This window comes from Herpailurus yagouaroundi, unplaced genomic scaffold, assembly GCF_014898765.1.
Source record: "Herpailurus yagouaroundi ecotype Mexico unplaced genomic scaffold, PumYag 139, whole genome shotgun sequence".
Lineage (NCBI taxonomy): Eukaryota > Metazoa > Chordata > Mammalia > Carnivora > Felidae > Herpailurus > Herpailurus yagouaroundi.
The window spans coordinates 10,159,859-10,167,082 of record NW_024412394.1 but is presented as its reverse complement, the minus strand read 5'-3'; positions in this window follow the sequence as shown (position 1 = coordinate 10,167,082).

The window sequence follows — 7,224 nt, the reverse complement described above, 5'->3', positions numbered from 1 at the left end:
CAGGTTCACCCTTGCCCAGGTCAATGACCTCTGGAACTCTGAGAATACTCAAGGCCTCCCGTCCTTCGACCGCCTCCAGGTCAGACTCACTGACTTGAGATCCGCAAGTGAGGAGAGGCCTCCTGCCCGTGCACTCTCACTGCCAATGCGCTGCTTGGGAAAAGGGCAGGGCAACCGCCAGATGCCCATACAGACCAGCACTCTGGCCCACCCTTGCTCAGCCGAGCTCAGTCTGAGTGTTGCTCGCAGAATCTGTGTCTTGCAGGGGGGATTCTCAAGGAGGCACCCATCTCCCCCATGCCCTCAGGACATGCACTCCCTGGTTCCAGGAGAGACTGGAAGCAAGGAAAGAGACACAGACGCCTTCTGGGAACCAGGAACAAGCATTCAAGGGAAATGAATCAAATGTTGACACACTGAGCAGGTGAAGAATGAAGGAGGTTTCCTGGCATGGGAAGGATGAGCCAGGCCCAGGGCAGAAGTGGGTGCTTCAGAACACAGAGGAACCCCTCCATTTCTCTCACATGGTCCAGAGGAGCTGGGCTTGCGAACTCTGTGAACACAGGGCTGCCTCCTCCCTCAGGTGCTCCCTGAGGGCAGGGCTGTGTCTCCCCCTCAGACTGGGTTGTTTTTGAGGGGTAGAAATAGGTTGTTTTCCTCATCAGACTGGAAGCTTCTGGAACAGGAAATAGGGGGAGCCTGGGTGGTTCAGTTGGTTAAGCATCCAACTCAGCTTGGGTCATGATCTCACAGTTTGTGAGCGCACGCTCCGTTTCTGGCTCTCTGCTGTCAGAACAGGGCCCACTTCAGATCCTCTGTCTGTCACCCTCTCACTGTGTGTGTGTGTGTGTGTGTGTGTGTGTGTGCGCGCGCGCGTGCACGCGTGCTCTCTCTCTCTCTCTCTCTCTCTCTCAAAAATAAACATTAAAAAAAAAATAGAATAGGAAATAGGAGCCAAGGATATAAGTTCAAGAAGACCAATTCCAAGCCATGAACAGGAAAAAGCCAGTGTTTTCTTTTGTGTCATCTAAATTGATTAATTGATCTTTATGGAAAATAAGGCTCACACACATTTTGGATAGCAAAAATTTTTCAGCCTAGCCATCAGGCTCATCTTACTCTGAGAAACACATCTTCCTCTACCAGGAGGAGAAAAATGAAGTTAAAATTTCATCCCATTTGTTTAAAAAATTTTTTTTAACATTTATTTATTTTTGAGACACAGAGCATGAGCAGGGGAGGGGCAGAGAGAGAGGGAGACACAGAATCCAAAGCAGGCTCCAGGCTCTGAGCTGTCAGCACCGAGCCCGACGTGGGGCTCAAACTCACGAATCACGAGATCATGACCTAGGCCGAAGTCGGACGCTTAACTGACCAAGCCACCCAGGCGCCCCTCTCATTTGTTTCTAAAATTAGATAATATATCTAAGTGGTTCTAATATCAAGGTAATACATGGGGATATACCTTGGGACTTCTCACGCCCAATATTTCCATTCCTCCCCCATCCGTCCACCATTTGTAATCACGTTAGCTTTTTTGTTTCCTTCCAATGTTTGGTTATGCAAATACAAGTAAATATTCCTGCTTTCCCTTCCCCGGAGAGAACTTTCTGGTAGCTAGAATTAGTCCAATCAAAAGCCCAGGTTTGTATCCCATGTGACGCTGACCTGTTTGACTTTCAGGCCCCTCTCCTGAGTCGGAGGCGACAACCTGCCTGAGGCCCTGTGCGCTATGAGGAAGGAGGCGGCCTATGTAATGGCCCAGCATACAGCAAGTGCTCAATAAATGAGTGCTGGTTGGTTTGGGATTTTTTTTTTTTTTAAGAAAATATTATCTGAACTCCATGTGTTCCCTATGCCCTTAAATCAGGCTTAGCTGGGCCTGTTGGCAAGTGGATCTGGAGAGAAGAGGTCTTCAAGCAAAGAGGCAGTTTGTGAGAGAGATTGAGGGGCGGGGTGAGGCCAAGGCACACATAGAGGCAAGTGGCACTTCTGAGGTCTGCGGGTTCTGAGACCCTCCCAACAAGGCGTCCTGGTCCTGGAAACAGAAGTCATGCCCGTGTTTCCCCAGCAGCTCAGGATCCAGCAGTCTCGGAGGCCGGGGCTAAAGCCCTATCTAAGGTACACAGCATTATCTCCATTCCTCCCGCAGGGAGGGGGAGCCCAGGCCTCCCAGCGGGCCTGCCTCCCACCGCTTCGTTAATATTTACCGTAGCCGGAGAACAGCAGACACACACACACCACACCGGCCACCTACCACCCAGTAACGCACGCGGGGGCCTGCAAACACCACACGCGGCAGGTCGCGTCCGAGGGGCCCTGTGAGCCCCTTCCACAGCCAGGCGGGCACCGGCACCAAGCCCCTGCCCACCCACTAGCAGCACCGGCTCCGTCAAGCACAGGGGAGAGCATGAGACAGATGACCGAGCCCTCCCTGCCCGCCACACGTGGCTGGTCCCAATCGAGAGGTGCTGTAAGTAAGTATAGAATGCACACAGACTGTGAAGAACTTAGCCTGAAAAAATCATGTAAATATCTCCGTAAGTTTTCATATATCGATTACCTGTTGAAATGATCATATTTTTTGGATATTTTGGTTACATGTGTATTAAATACAGAAAATGTATGAAAATGTATCTCACCTGTTCATTTTACCCTTTGAATGTGGCTTACTAGAAAATCTTCTTAAAAAGAATTTTTTTTTAATGTTTATTTATTTTTGAGAGAGAGAGAGAGACAGAACATGAGCAGGGGAGGGGCAGAGAGAGAAAGAGAGGGAGACACAGAATCCAAAGCAGGCTCCAGGCTCCGAGCTGTCAGCACGGAGCCCGACACGGGGCTCAAACCCCAGGAACCGTGAGATCATGACCTGAGCCGAAGTCGGATGCTTATCTGACTGAGCCACCCAGGTGCCCCAGAAATCTTTTTTTTTTTTTTTTTAACTAGAAAATCTTTAAATACAGATGTGGCTCACATTATAGGTCTGTGGGACAGCACTGACCGGGAAGGTTATAGGAATTATACCTCGGAGGCTGTAACCTCCCCCTCCTGCCAGACCTGGGGTATGGTCACACCATTTCCTCCAGGCCCTGGAGCCTGTTGTACCTCCCCCTATCAGACTGGGGGCCCTCTGAGGATGGGAGCCAGTTCTCTGCTGTCTCCTAATTTCACCGCGGTCCCCAGACATCTGGGAAGGGACAGAGGCGGCCGTGTGGAAGCTGGCTGTCCACGCCCTCTGCCAAGTCAGTGAGGGCATGTTCCAGAGAAGGCCAAGCCCCCCGCCCTGTGGCCTACCATCATAAACCTCCTCTGCTTTGACTGATGATCAGATTAGAAGTTGTTCATTTCATTCCGCTGCTCTTAAGAGGAGGCATTGTTTTCCCAAGACTTGAGATTCAGGCATTCATCAAGTGGTGGGTCACGCCTGGGTCAGAAATGGTTTGAAATGTTCACAGATTACAAAGTTTTTCACAGAAAATCCACAATCAATATAGGAAACGTCACAGCACAAAGCCTGTCACCTGCCAACTTCCATGCACTCAGCCTTGTGCCCACCACTTTGAGACACACAGACCTTCATAGGAGAGCTTTTCTTGGAATAGTAGACCCGCCCCCCCCCCCCCAACCCTGACAAAGTCCACTCTTTTCCAGGCACTTAGCCCTCTGTGCGCTCCCTGCACAGACTGGCTGTGCCTACTTCCCCCCTCCCCTCCCCCAGAGGAACCCAGTTCCCCTGCTGAGCCCAGCAGTTCAGTCACCTCCCTCGTTCTGGATATGATATGTCCATTAACCCAGCTTGTGATTGCCTTGTTCTTCGGATCATTACACGTCACTGCTGACACTCCACGAGCTGTCAGCAAGACTCCAGGTCTTTTGTACTGAGACAGTTGGCATTGGAGACCTCAGGGCAGAGCCTGGCAAATGCCATCGTGTATCACTGCATCCCTCACGGCCACCTGTCACGGCCCTTCTGGGTCCCAATTCCCTCCCTGATGGTTCACTTTCCCTCCCAATGGGATCGGCGTAAGGCACAGGCCCTCCTCCAAGTCCCAGCTAGTGGCTGGCCAGATTTCACCCCGGCCACTCGCACACACGGTGTTCCGGTCCCTCCCAGGGTCTATCCCCAGTCTTCGTCCCGGTTCTCCCCATCTGGAAAGGTTGGTCACGCCTCTCATGGGAACTGTTTTTTCCCTTGATTTTCAAGTCATGCTCTGTCACACTCTCCTGGTCTCCCTCCCACCTCCCGGCCACTCCTTCTCAGCCTCCAGTGCTGGTACTTCTTGGTTCCCCAACTCTGTGACACTGGAAGGCCCCAGGGCTGGTGCTTGGACCTCTTCTCGTCCTTGTCTTCACTCACTCCCTGGGCGATCTCATCCAGATGAGAGGCTTTCGATATGATTTATAAATTGCTGGCTCCCAGACTTCAATCTCCAGCCCAACGCTCTCCTCTGATTCCCAGACTGATGTGTCCCGTGCTCCCCTCTCATTGACACCCGGGTGTCTCCTGCATCTCCTACTCAGCCTTCCAAACCTAGCCTCCCAGCCTGCCCCATCCCAGGCACCCCGTTCACCTACAGGCCCCACCGTCTCGGGATCTCCGGTCAGGTCCACTCCACTCCATCCTTCTGGCCGCTTAAACCAAACACCTTTGCTCAAACCAAATACCTCACTCATCTTTGTCATAGGTAACGTGTCAGCAATTCCTGTTGGCTCCATCTCCAAAACGTATCAAAATCCAACCATTTTTCCATCACTTCCAGTCAGATTCAAGCCACTGTCATTTCTCGCTTGGATTTTTGCAAGAGCCTCCTGACTTTTGCCCTTGCCCTTTGGATCACCACAGTTTCCCTGTTCTGCCCTCAGTCTGGTCTCAGCACAGCAGCCAGAACCGTCCTAGTAAAAGCCAGTTCAGACGCTAACTCTCCTCTGCGCAGCCTCTCCAGTGGGTCCCACCTCACACACGGTAGAAGCTGCCGGAGGCCCCCATGCCCCACAAGATCCAGCTCCCCACTTTCCCTCTCCATCCCATCTCCTCCATGCTCCCCCTTGCTCTCTGCTCCTCCAGTACCCCAAGCATTGCTTCAGTCTCCAGGGCTTTACAGCTGCCTTCTCTCTCCAGAAAGCCTCCCGGTTCCCCTTCTCCTTCAGGTCTCTTCTCAAACGCCACCTTCTGAGTGAGGCCTTTCCTGACCCGTCGTTTGAAACTGCAACCCACTTTGGGGCGCCTGGGTGGCGCAGTCGGTTCAGCGTCCGACTTCAGCCAGGTCACGATCTCGCGATCTCACGGGATCTCGCGATCTCGTGGTCCGGGAGTTCGAGCCCCGCGTCGGGCTCTGGGCTGATGGCTCAGAGCCTGGAGCCTGTTTCCGATTCTGTGTCTCCCTCTCTCTCTGCCCCTCCCCCATTCATGCTCTGTCTCTCTCTGTCCCAAAAATAAATAAACGTTGAAAAAAAAATTAAAAAAAAAAAAGAAACTGCAACCCACTCTCTGCCACTCTCTATCATCCTTTCCCACTTCCTTTTTCTCCGTAGCACTTTTTCTTCCCTCTCTAACACCCCATATTACTTTTCTTACGCATTTTCTTATTGTCCGTCTCCTACCCCCGGAGTATGAGCTCCAGGAGGGCAGGGATTTCTGTCTGACTTGTTCACAGCTGTATCCCTAGTTCCTAAAGTAGCACCTGGCACATAGTAGATATTGAATCACTACAAGACGGGACTAATGACAGAGCCCTGGCCCCCACGGCATCTATTGTCCTTTTCTAGACCAATGTGGATTTATTAAGCAATACCCTTGGCGTATGGCCTTCTAATACACCACACAATTTACTTATTTATTCCGGTTTTCATTCATCATCTGTCTCCTTCTGTAGAACGTAAGCTCCGTGAATGTTTGCTAAATGAATGGATGACCATTTTTCCAGCTACTGATCCATAAAACTACTTCAGGATCACAGCTATAGTTCTCCATCTTGCCCGTCAAAGTACCGGAGAGACTTTATCAAGGCCTTTGTGGAGTTCCCACACTGCCCACAATTTCTGCATCTGCCAGTCTCCAATCTTCTTGAGAGTCAGAAAATCCATTAGTCAGAAATCTTAAGAGAAACACCCGTTAAAACTAGAGCTTCCTTCTCTCTGACCACCAAGCAGCAGTAAGACCTGAAAGTTTGAACACGCACGGTTAGCCGAAAAATATGGGGAAGCAGACCCTCTCGCGTACTAGGATGGGGACAAAAATCAACAAAACGTATGGGGGGCTGGTTGAATCAATGACATTGGGCCATACCACAGTACTCCCACAGTGTTGAGAGAACGACGCACATGCACTGTTGTGTAAAAGTCTCCACAATCTACTGTTAGAGGAAAAGAAAGTTAGATAAAACCTGGCAAGTGAAATATGCCACAATTTGCCTTTTTTAAAGGGTAGGTAGATAGGTGGATAATATATATAAGCAATGGTAACACTGGTTGCCTTTTTTTTTTTTTTAGGCTTATTTATTTATTTTGAGAGAGACAGAGACCGCATGAGTGGGGGAGGAGGAGAGAGAGGGAGAAAGAGAATCCCAAGCTGGCTCTCCACTGTCAGCGCGAAGCCGGATGCAGGGCTCGAACTCACGAAACCATGAGATCATGACCTGAGCCGAAACCAAGAGTCGGATGCTTAACCGACTGAGCCACCCGGGCACCCCTACACTGGTTGCCTTTGAAGAGGGCATCTAGGGGACTAGAAGGCAGGGGTGAGAGGGGGACTTTTCACTGTATACTCTTCGGTACTTTTTGAATTTTATTCTACGGATATTTCTCATCTATTTCACAACACTCTTGTCTTTAATTGGCCTGACATACTAGTTCTGGTGAGCCCGTGCTGACCCCTGGGCACCCCCTCCTTTTCTAAGCTCATGAACCATTCCTTTCCCAGTCTGCAAGGATCCTGGCCCAGGACTGCCCTCAGCTGTGTGGTTACAGATTCCAAACTCCTCCTCTCTGTGAAACTCAGAGGCACATTTCCCTGCACCCAGCCCTGTGCTCTGAGAATCCTCAGAAGACCCAGTGGTCTTGTCCAGAAGCTTCTCCTGTACCTGAAATGTGGTTTTATGGGGAGAGGCTCCCTACACACCCCAGGAGCAGCTGGTGGGGAGGGGCTCCTCCCACCTCCAGGGGCCCCTGGGCTTCTCTTTCCTCTCCCAGTGTGGCCCCACCTCTGGTCTCTGACAGACTAACAAT